Here is a 12,769-nt window from a genome sequence, read left to right on the forward strand (position 1 = left end):
AGGTTGAAATATTTTGAGATATGCAGACAACAGCACTTTATTAATTTAAAGAAGAGTTAAAAGACATAAAATATGAAATAAAGATGGAATGTGAAACATCTAATATTATTAAACCAATAAAAACCCACTTACATAATGAACTTGCAGTTGATGTTGAAAAAGTCAAGATCTTACTTAGTTTCTTTTGAGCTCAAATACAGATAAACCTGGCCACATACAAGAGAAATAAATAGAAAATTAATCCTAGTGAGGAACACAACCATAAACATAGATAAGACTATAAGGAACAAAAATGAAGACAACACTGATTTATTAAAGTAGTGTTCTTTTCAGTAGTAATATAGTTATGAGAGCTGAAGAATGAGAGAGAGGAAGAGGACAACTTCTTCTGAATTCCACCCCCCCCCCTTAATTTCACAGCCCTTGTCAATGGTTCAAGAGGATGACAGATTAGAAAAACTGATTACACTTAGCAAAGCTAAGAGAAGGCAGGGAAGACAAGGATCAAATTCCTGGAATGTCTCTAAGAAAGCTGCCGGTTGTCATCGGGACAAATCAAGGAAACGGGTATTTGTCTCTCCTGTCACCAGGCTAAGTAACCGGCAGTGATCCCCCCAGTCCCCCAGCAACGTTGCTTTCCCGCCACCTACCTTTTAACCTTCTTTCCCACACCTTCCTACAGGTTTCCTCCCCAAATCTTTCCCCGCTTGCGTTCCTTCAACGCCACTTCGCCTTCTTTCCCCAGACTCTCCCTACCGACTCCTCCCCCCACCAGGGGGCGGGGCTTGACGGGAGGGGGGAGGGATCTCACCAGCTTCGCGGCGCGACACCGACCAAACTCAAAGGGAAAACCCGGAAGTAAGCTGAATCAGCGGCCGCGTTTAGCGCAGGCGCATCTCTTACGTCATCGTGCCACTTAGATCTTCAAAAATGGAAAACGCTTAGAGTGAACTAGGCTTCCGTTTCAGTAGCTGCTTCATCCTATTCTGAGATTGAGGAGGGCAGCTTCAAGTGCAAAAAATGAACCAAATATATTGAGGAGTAGTAACACGCTTCTGCCTTCTCCTTTTTTTACAGCGGTCGAACACACACAAAAAATACTATTTCATACAGCATATAGAGTGAATTCCGAAATACTCTGAACAGTGAAGTTCAAAAAACCACACAAAGATAGCGGTGGCGACTAAACTTCATGATTAGCATTCATGATCCGTTATCAAATGCGCCTATTACTTTCAGAATCGAAGCTCCATGTCTGCCTTCCAATATCTATTGATAAGGAATGGGGGGCGGGGCGGGGCAAATGCCTTTGTGATCCCGCCCCCTCCCCGCTTTTCGGGGACATACGCGTGACCCGTACTAAGAGCCGCTGGAGGATTATTAAGTGCTGGAACAAGACTAACGTGGATTTCCTCACCTACACGTGGACATATAAAGCAATAATGTCATAATTGTACATTTATTAATTATATTCAAACTTATTTGCAAATATATTAAAAAGAGGATAGGTGGTTCAGTAAAAGATAATAAAAACAATAATACACAGTATATAAACAATAATGAAACAATATACATAAGCAATGGATTTAATACTATATTGATTATAAGCTTATAACTGTTATTATAATTGAGATTTAATGGCATTTATATATTGCTAAACAAAGGTGCTTTCCTAAACCTTTTCCGGCAAAATTGCAAACGTTTTTGCAAGATCAGACTCAATATTGAGTCTTGCCAAATCTACCATGACTTGCCATGTCACCGTGTAACATAGTCGATCTTAGATACATTTTTATCAGTTTTAGTTTGCTGAATGAGCGCTTTGCAGAGGCGAGAGTGGTAGGAATTGTTAACAGAATACAGAGGCAGATACATATATTTGGAAAGAGTTATATATTTTCAAGCAATTTAGTAGTTCCAATGGACTCAGTTGGCCCTCTTCAAAATTTTCTTGATGAACAGATGGCAAATGACTTATCTCCATTACAAGAACTTCACTGATATCAGCGGGATATTGATCTACCAGTAAGTGATTTTTTTCTTTCAGTTCATCTTGAGGAATTAATAGGCACTTCCAAAAGAAGCTGAACTTCTCAGAAATGTTTACTGCAGCATTGAAATGAAGAGTCATTCCACCAATAACATTATCCAATATTACATAGAAGACACACTTTCTGAAACATACTTCCTCAGGGGATTCATCCATTTCATCTTGTTTTAAATAATCTGCTTCTGTTGCACCTTCATCATGGAACCTCTTTCTTTTGCCTGAGCATTCTCTCCTCTCCCCCGACACCCCACTGACTAAAGTGCTTTCTTTCGCCCGCGGAAGAGCTCAGGCGGGCGAAAGGAAGCGCTTTAGTCAGCGGGGTGTGGGGGAGAGGAGGAGAGAATAATAATAATAATAATAATAATAATAATAATAATAATAATAATAATAATAATAATAATAATAATAATAATAATAATAATAATAATAATAATAATTTTATTTGATTAGCCGCAACCCTCTCCCGAAGGACTCAGGGCGGCGTACAATCAAAACAGATAAAATACAAATAAAAACAAACATACATACATAAAGAACAAAGACATATACATGTGCATGGAGGAGGTAGACTCATAAGTGAAAGACAATTAAAAAACACAATTTAAAATCCCATTAAATAAAATTACTGAATTAAAAAACCCATCAGGAGCGTTATGAAGTTATGATTGAGCCAGGCCAGCTATATGGAATAGGTGGGTCTTGAGCTTTACACGGAAGGAGCGGAGGTCAGTAGTGGTCCTAATATCCAGGGGGAGGTCATTCCACAGGGCTGGGCCCGCCTGAGCATTCTCACCTCTTCCCCGACACCCCACTGACTAAAGCGCTTTCTTTCGCCCGCGGAAGAGCTCAGGCCTGAGCATTCTCTCCTCTCCCCCGACACCACGCTGACTAAAGCGCTTTCTTTCCCTCGCGGCAGACCTCAGAGTTTTAGACAGTCATTTTAAACAGGCAGTCATTCACGGTGAGGCAGCAGCTAGCTAACCTCACTTCAGCACTTGCCTTTTCCTGTTTACATTTTTTTCCTTTTCATGATTGACAGTGGTGAGGCTCTGCCTCCCCTGCCTCCCCTGCCCGCACGTCTCACACACACACACACACACACACACACACACACACACACACAATATAATATATATTTCTAATAATAATAATAATAACTCCGCCGTTGCGGGTCCCAAGCCCGGATGAGAAAGGAGGAGGGTTGGGGTCAGGTTGGCAACCTGGCCCCATAAAAAAAAAACCACCAACCCATACAACATGGTGAAAGAAACAAATAAAAATTCTATACCGCATCGGTCGTCGTGCGGGTTAACAAGTGCCGCGGCAGATGTTGAGGTCCCTGGACATCCGTCGACAAGTGGGCTACAAGTGGACCAGCCAACAAAATGACAAAAATATTGTGCAGATGAAAACCGTGCCATAATGGCTTGTTATTACAACTCGGAGCCTGAAAAAAGAGGTTATTTAAAGCGAATGTATGAATTATGGAAACAACAATATCCAGATTCAAATGTTAGTGAACAACGACTTGCAGATCAAAGACGATTTATTACACAGAATAAAGTGTTTAGTGAATTTGAACTTGAGGAAATGCAGGCAAATTGCAAAACTAAGAAAACAACATCACAACCAGAAATAACTGATACTCAAGACATACCTAAAGACATTGTAGTAGAACTCCCAGAAGAAGCTGTCGGGGAGGAAATAACAACACTATCACCAGAACCAGTTATTGCTGAACCAACTGACGAACTAACTCAAAAACAAAAAGAATTGAAGGACAAGATCATGGAGCATTTTCTGTTTAATAAGGAACGGCAACATTTACCATCATTAAAAACTGTGCCTAAGAAAATTTTGGCCCTTATCATGAAAATGGTTAATGCAGTGCTTTCAACAATTGAATCGGGATCCATCTTGGAAAAGAACCAGTTAATGTACAGCGCAGCTGCAATAGTCACTAATGAACTAGGCATTAAAATCAAAGCACCTAGTTACACAATGGAAAAAGCATCAAAGCCAAAGTGGAAAATCCGATTAGAACAAAAAGTCAAAAAATTAAGGGCAGATGCTAGCAACTTGAAGAACATGCATGAGCAACGGCTTAAAAACAACAAAATTATAGATCAGCTAATCAGAAGGTATAGATTGGATACAAGAAACATCAATGAAGCTGTAGAGATTGTAAAACAGCAGATAACAGCAACAGCTGGGAAAATTGAAAGATATGAGGCACGAATCATCCAGTATAAACAAAATCAGCAATTTCGATCAGACCAACGGTGTTTTTATCAAAGTCTTAATGTGAATGGTGACACCAAAAGTCAAAAACCAGAAAAGCAGGCCACAGTTGAATTCTGGAAAGAATTGTGGGAAAATGCAAAGGACTACAATAAGGAAGCAAAATGGATACATGACTTTGAGAAAAGCATTGGCAACAAACAAATGCAAGTATTAGAAATAACAACTGAGATGGTCAAAAATCGAGTAAAAAAAGTAAAGAATTGGACATCACCTGGAAAGGACCAATTACATGGTTTCTGGCTCAAATATCTGACCAGTTTACATGCGATATTGGCCAGGCAACTGAATGAGATTTTACAAAATAGCCAAATTGATGAATGGTTGACAACTGGAAAAACATACTTGATTCAGAAAGATGCAACTAAAGGAACAATACCTGAAAACTACAGACCAATAACATGCTGGCCAACAACCTTTAAATTACTCACAGGCATTATTGCAGATAACATTATGGATTATTTGGAAACAAACAACATCTTGCCAGTAGAGCAGAAAGGCAACAAAAGAAGGAGCAGGGGCACAAAGGATCAGCTCCTAATTGATAAAATGATATTAGAAAATTGTAAGAACAGAAAAATGAACTTGAATATGGTCTGGATTGATTACAAAAAGGCATTCGACTCATTGCCACATAGTTGGATCATAAAATGCTTAGAAACAACTGGCATTAGCAAAAATATTACATCCTTTACTGAAAAGGCGATGAAACAATGGAGAACCGAGTTGGCAGTAGGGAATGAGAACTACGGAATGGTTAATATCAAGTGAGGAATTTTCCAGGGTGATTCACTTTCACCTCTTCTCTTCATCATCGCGATGATCCCACTATCAGTAATCTTTTAAAAAATGAAATTAGGCTACCAAACAGCCAAAGGAGCCGAAAAAATTTCGCATTTATTATATATGGATGATTTGAAACTCTATGGAAAGTCAGAAATAGAAATCCAATCATTGACAAACACAGTCCGAGTATTCAGCACCGATATTTCAATGCAGTTTGGCATGGAAAAATGTGCCACTGTATCCATAAAAAGGGGCAAAATCACTACGTATGAGGGAATTGAAATGCCTAATGGCCAACTAATTAAATGCAACGAAAATGAAGCCTACAAATACTTAGGCATTCTGCAGTTGGATAACATCAAGCATGGAGAAGTAAAAACTATTGTCAGGGGAGAGTACACCAACAGAGTTAGGAAAATTTTGAAATCTAAATTGAATGGTGGAAATACAATCAAGGCCATAAACACCTGGGCAATACCAGTTATAAGATACACAGCTGGTATAGGTAACTGGACACAAGCTGATTTGGACATTTGGAACCGAAAAACCAGGAAACTAATGACAATGCACTACAGTTTACATCCACATGGTGATATTGATAGACTATACCTACCCCGAAAATCAGGTGGCAGAGGATTATTACAAGTGAAGCAAATAGTTGAAGAAGAAAAACATGCACTGGCTGATTATTTAAAAAAAAGTCAAGAACATCTATTAACCGAAGTAAAGAACAAAAATCTATTGAAGGCCCAACAGACGAAACAAGAATAGAGAAAAGATGTGATAAAATTAAGAATGGAGAGTTTGCAGAACAAAGCATTGCATGGCCAATTTCTGGAAAAAATAAAAGATAAAGTGGACAGTGAAAAAACTTGGTTATGGTTAACAGCAGGTACATTAAAAAAAAGAAACAGAGTCACTAATCCTGGCTGCACAAGAACAAGCTATCCGCACAAATGCCATTAAGGACAAAATCGAAAAATCCTCTGATGATGCCAAATGTAGACTTTTCAAAGAAGCTGATGAAACTGTTGACTACATACTCAGCTGCTGTAAAAAAATCGTGCAGACTGACTATAAAATGTGGCACAATTCAGTGGCACAAATGATCCACTGGAATTTGTGCAAAAATTATAATATTAAAACAGCAACAAACTGGTGGGAACATAAGCCTGAAAAAGTCATCGAGGGTCAGATGGTCAAGATCTTGTGGGATTTTCGCATACAAACGGATAAAATACTGGCGCATAATACACCAGACATCACACTGGTTGAGAAAAATAAGGTTACAATCATAGACATCGCAATACCAGGTGATAGCAGGGTCGCCGAGAAGGAATATGAAAAAATCGCGAAATACCAGGACTTAAAAATCGAAATTCAACAATTATGACACAAACCAGCAGTGGTAATTCCAGTGGTAATCGGCACACTGGGTGCTATTTCAAAAGCACTGGAATTAAACAGTTAAACAGTTAAAAATTGGCAAAATCACCATCAGTCAAATGCAAAAGGCCACACTGCTTGGATCCGCACACATATTACGAAAATACGTTACAACATCCTAGGCCCCTGGGTGGGGCCCGACTAGTAATTAATGCCAAATCCGGCGAAACAACTGGCCGCTGTGATACAAGTCTGTTGATGCAATAACAATAACAACAACAACAATAATATAATTATAATTATTATAATTCCTGATCCTCCTTCCTACTACCAACAGGAAGGTAGGCCTCTTTCCTTCCCCCCCATTGCTGATCCTCCTTCCTACTATCAACATGAAGGTAGGCCTCTTTCCTCCCCCCCCATTCCTGATCCTCCTTCCTACCACCAACTGGAAGGTAGGCCTCTTTCCTTCCTTCCCATTCATGATCCTTCCTTCCTACCACCAAGCAGGAAGGTTGGCCTCTTCCCCCACCCCCTCCATTCCGGATCTTTCCTTCCTACCATCAAACAAGAAGGTAGGCCTCTTTCCTGCCATAGCTGGGCCTGGACAGCTATCTAGTGCGGTTCCTACAGTTATGATATTATTGTCCTTGAATCAGTAGTGGCCTAGCACTGAGAACCAACCCAGGCACCTACCATCACTAATGATGATGAGAAACCAACAAAATTCCACTTTGGATTGGTCATCACCCGGGTCAACAAGGACCACATCAGATGCTATGGCTCCTGGACATCTGTCAAAAAAGGGGCTACAGGACTCAGTTGTTACTGCCAGGGAACCAGGGCATGCAACTGCAAAGCGACTGGAACCAAAGTGTAAAACTTGGACAACTGAAGAAAATCGACAAATCCTAAAATATTACTAGCAGGCAGAACCAGCAGCCATGGGATTTCAAAAAAGAATGATGCAACTGTGGAAGGAACAATATCCCGAAAGTGACATAACTGAACAAAGATTAAAGGTGCTTCATCATCCGTAATAAAGTTTTTACAGAAGTAGAAATGCAACATCTAGAGATATTGGCTAAAAAGAAAACAATAAGTGATGACGAATAAGCTGAAGAAATTGCTCCAACAGCTGAACAAATTGACCAGCCAATGGAAGAAACAAACATACAGGATGAAGACCCTCCTGTGCAACAACTTGAAAGTGTAGAGCTAAGTGATCTAGCAAAAATGCTGAAAGAAAAAATTGAAAACCACATCAAAGAAAATGTAGAAAGAAAAAGACTACCTACCATTCGCGAAGGGCATAGCAAACAAGTGAAAGATCTGTTAACTGCCGTGAACAACATTTTAACTTCTATCCCATCCAGCGCACTATATGAAACCAACCAATTAATGTATAGCACAGCCGCCATTATAACTGCAGAACAGTGGTGTTTCAAAATTTTTTGGAACCTACTCTGTGGGTGTGGCCTCCTTTGTGGGAGTGGCTTGCCAGCCATGTGACCTGGTGGGAGTGGCTTGCCAGCCATGTGACTGGGTGGGAGTGGCTTGCCGGCCATGTGACTGGGTGGGAGTGGCCAAGATGATGTCACTGAATTCTTTGCCCCAATGGATGAACTACAATAAGATTAAAATAAGTACAAAAACAATAAAAGAGCTACTTACAGAAGGAAGATGACTGTTCTTGCCAGTCTTCAGTATCATGGACTCCAGTGAATGGGCTGCACAAAGAAGAGACACTTTTCATTTTCTTCCACAGTGCCTGAGAAGGATTCATAAGATTCACTTTCTGCGTGGGGGTGTTTTTCCTCTGCCGGCAGTTGCCGCGAGGGCTTTGGCCAGACATCAATTGTTTTATAATCTCCAAGAGTTTGGGAGTGAAGTTGCTCTGGTAACGTGGAAAGTTTTGGCTTTGCCCCCAATATGTTATAATCTCTTGGAGGTATTTGGGAGCTTTCATAATGAGAAGGGGGAACTACTGACCTCGGTTCGTAGATCTCACCTTCTGTAGCTCCTTCCTCTTGTTGAAAAGTTGCCCCCACAGTTGGCCCGGCTGCTGAAGAAATCTCTGTGTCAGAAGAAATGGATCCTTCCGAGCTCGTTCCATGTTTTTTCTTTTTCTTCTTTGGCATGGCTAGTTAGCCTGTTCGCTTATCTCTTAAAGATAGCTTTGAAGGAAACAGCCATAAATTACAACCATCCTCTGCTACCATTAATTGTCAGAGGAAGATATTACCCTGAACTAGACGAGGCTTAGACCGCGGCGTTTCCAACAGCATTATCTTTAAGGTGCGAAGAAAAGAAATAAAAATTCTGGAGAAAACATATTCTAATTAAAAATAAGCTTTAATACAAAAATAAGAAATGGAAATAAAACAAAAGCTAACTAATTGTTACATTTTGGTAAAAGCAATTCTGTCTCCCAGTTTCCTGGTAGACGGACAAAGATCAAAAAAGGAAGAGAAGTCTCTGGAATGTGTGAAGTAATAAACATGTCAAGCATGCGCAGTAAATCATTGTCAGATAAGAACTTATGACCTGCGCAGTAACTCTCAGTAATTATTCAGTTCAAGCTAGCAAACAATTTAATGCAGTGACAAAGACGTCGTGAACAGCCTTTAACTCCGAGCAACCCAAGAAGGAAACATTTGCAAGTATCTTAAGTTTTAAGTTTGAAAAACTTTGTTAAAGAATGGTATTGCTGAATCTGAAAGGCACGGACTTAGAATAAAGGATTCAGAACAAAGGCTTCAAAATGGCGTTAATTTACAGCTGAAAGCCTAAAGGAAACGAAAGTTAACTGATTGCTGATAGCTGGAGGTGGAAAAGGAGTAAAGGTGGGACGGCTGAAATAACCTTTAACAACTCTAAAGTTAGTTCATCTAACCTGATCCACTTGGAAGAGCATTTTGTGAGAAAGTTGGGAAGAAGTGCTTTCCTTTTTTTTTTTTGTTAAGAATGGCAACGGAACAAGGGGCGGCTCCCCCAGGCGCTACAATAAATCTCCAGGATTTGAAGGACTTTATAGGTAAAGAGATTAAAGAGGTTAAACAAATGGTCCAGGACACCATAAAAAGGTCTGGCCAGCTTGATAAAAACATGCAAGCTATAGCCACGGGACTGTCAGAAGTTGTTCTTAAGGTGGATAGTAAGGTGGAACAACTGGTTTTGGATTTGGAAACCAAAACGAAAGAAACGGATCTGAAATTTGTGGAAATGGAGGGGAATATGCAAAGGATGGATAATGAGATTATTATGACACAATTTAGATCTATGGAGTACGCTATCAGACTGAAGGGTTTAAGAGAAAAACCCTAGAGAGGATTTAAGAACAGTTTGCGCTGATGCTTTGGCCACGTTATTAAAAGTGGATGATCCCCGTGAGATTTCGGCTAAGATTGATAAAATTTACAGAGTAAATTCACGTATAGCATTACAAAGGCAATTACCAAGAGATGTTGTGATATACTTTACTGAGAGAAATTTTAGAAATGACATCTTGCAGAAGTCTTTTTACTCTTCTCTTCAAATAGACGGGAACATGATTGGTGTTTTCAAGGAGCTACTACCAGTGATGTTAAAGTTTAGCAGGGATTTTGGATTTTTGGTAGCGGAGCGGAAGAAAAGAGAGATACAGTATAGGTGGGATGCTCCAATGGGTGTTATACTCAGATATGAAGGAGTGAGGTACCGTTTGAATACTATAGACAAAGCAAGAGACTTTTATTATGGAATTCTGAAGGCAAGTGCAACGCCCCCACGTACATCTACACCAACACCAGCAGATTTGGATGTCTTAGAGCAGAGGCTGTTTGAGAAAGAGACAGAAGAACAAATAAAGCAGATGCAAAAAGAGAAGGAAGCTCAGGGGGCTGTAGGTGGATCACAAGTGGACCCTTCTGGATTTCTTTTAAGCTCTTTCTTAGAGGAACCGTCCAAGACCCTCATTGAAATGCCATTACTTAAGCCAGTGGAACAACGTGTTGCTAGATCTACGACTAGATAAATGCTAGAATCTCAGAAGCAGGGGAAGCCCCAAGCACAATGTGCCAAGAAGGAAGGTAAGAAGCAAATTGGAGCCATGGGAAGAGAAGGGCCGAAGATTAGTCTTGTGGAGAGAGATTTTCAGCAAATGCTCTCAACGCTTCAGATCAGGCCAAAAGATGTTTAAATTATTATCTTGGAATGTGAATGGATTGAATTCTCCACAAAAAAAGAAAAAAATATTTTATTATTTGAAGCAATGTAATAATGATGTTGTTTGCCTTCAAGAGACTCATATTAGGTTGCAAGACCAAAAGTATTTAGCAAATTCAAAATTGGGAACATCTTATGCTGCCTCTAATTTGGTAAAGAAAAATGGAGTGGTGATATATATAAATAAAAGATTTTCAACTAAAGTTACAGAGGCGGATGATAGTGGTAGATATATAGCAATTGAACTTGATACAGATTTTGGTCCTATTTTGGTGGTAGGAATATATGCACCTAATCAACAACAAGAAAGCTTTTATAAGATGCTTCATTTAAAAATTTTGGATTGGAATTTTAAGAGTATTTTAATTATGGGAGATTGGAATGGAGTGATTTCCCCAAGGATAGATAAAAGAACAATGACTAAATTTACCACCAAATTACCAAAGGTTTTTTTTTGATTTACAAGATGACTTGAAACTAAAAGATGTTTGGAGGATACAACATCCAAATGAGATGGACTTTTCTTTCTACTCAGATAGACATACCGTATTTTTCGCCCTATAAGACGCTCCGGAATATAAGACGCACCCAATTTTAAAGGAGGAAAATCTAGAAAAAAAAGATTCTGAACCAAATACTATAGTAAAATATTTTATATCAACTGTATAAAGTTAACAGCAGTTTAAGAACAATTTTATGTCAACCATGTAACACAGGGGTGTCCAAACTTTTTTCAAAGAGGGCCAGATTGGATGAAGTGAACATGCTGGAGGGCCGAACATTTTCCCGAACATTCTTTGAACAATAACAATTAAATGCAAATGAATTATTTTATGCCAAGTTAATTGCAAATGGCATACTTTTCATTTCATAACATTAAGATCAACTGACAGCTGAGTTTTCACAATGTATCCATCTTTTCTCTGAAGACTCGTGTTTAGTACATTCAGAAGCTTTCTTTCCTCTTTCCCTCTTACTTGTCTATCCTTCCTTCCACCCTCCCTTCCTCCTTCCCTTCCTTCCTGCCTCCCTTCCAGTTCCCTCCTTCCTCTTTCCTCCTGCCTGCCTGCCTTCTTTCCCTCCTGCTTATCTATGCTTCCTTCCTTCCTTGCACCTCCCTCCCTTCTGCCTGCCTGCCTTCTTTCCTCTTTCCCTATCCTCCTATCCTTCCTTTCTCCCTCCCTCCTTCGATCTCAGGAGCGAAAGCCTTTGAATCAAGTTTGATTGTGTCCCATCTAGCGTTCTCCACACTCGGATCCGGAGAGATTTGGGGGTGGGGGTGGAGAATGCTAGATGGGACACAATCAAACTTGATTCAAAGGCTTCGATCTCAGGAGCGAAAGCTCCCTCCCTTCCCTCCCTCCACCTCCCTCCACCTCCCTCCCTTCTGCCTGCCTGCCTTCTTTCCTCTTTCCCTATCCTCCTATCCTTCCTTTCTCCCTCCCTCCTTCGATCTCAGGAGCGAAAGCCTTTGAATCAAGTTTGATTGTGTCCCATCTAGCGTTCTCCACCCTCGGATCTGGAGAGATTTGGGGGTGGGGGTGGAGAACGCTAGATGGGACACAATCAAACTTGATTCAAAGGCTTCGATCTCAGGAGCGAAAGCTCCCTCCCTTCCCTCCCTCCACCTCCCTCCCTTCTGCCTGCCTGCCTTCTTTCCTCTTTCCCTATCCTCCTATCCTTCCTTTCTCCCTCCCTCCTTCGATCTCAGGAGCGAAAGCCTTTGAATCAAGTTTGATTGTGTCCCATCTAGCGTTCTCCACCCTTGGATCCGGAGAGATTTGGGGGTGGGGGTGGAGAACACTAGATGGGACACAATCAAACTTGATTCAAAGGCTTTGGCTCCTGAGATCGGTGCGCTGCCATCCAAAATGCTATTACTACGATCTCTGCCGCCTGGAACTGCCCGAGAAGCGGCAGGTAAAGCGGGTGCTGCAGCGATCGTGGTACCAGCATTTTGGATGGCAGCGCACCGGTCTCAGGAGCCAAAGCCTTGAGGCACCTTTCGTTTGCAGGAGGAGGGCAGCTTAAAGCAGCGCC

At 40.6% G+C, this 12,769-nt stretch overlaps 1 protein-coding gene across 2 annotated transcripts in view; it reads right to left on the reverse strand.

Moving 5' to 3' along the window:
• The window catches only part of LOC309400964 (pleckstrin homology domain-containing family M member 1-like), a 77,474-nt gene that overhangs the window by 34,266 nt on the left and 30,439 nt on the right, over positions 1 to 12,769 (reverse strand). Inside the window, exons 1-2 of one of the 2 annotated variants that reach the window (XM_081969779.1) lie at positions 651 to 801; positions 133 to 206 (exon numbers count right to left, since the gene is read on the reverse strand). The exons of the other annotated variant lie outside the window; for it this stretch is intronic. The gene's annotated coding sequence lies outside the window, so the exon portion shown is untranslated. Of the gene's footprint in view, positions 1 to 132; positions 207 to 650; positions 802 to 12,769 lie in introns of those variants that run through there. 2 annotated transcript variants of the gene reach the window in all.

This window comes from Natrix helvetica (assembly GCF_964273705.1).
Source record: "Natrix helvetica genome assembly, chromosome: Z".
NCBI lineage: Eukaryota > Metazoa > Chordata > Lepidosauria > Squamata > Natricidae > Natrix > Natrix helvetica.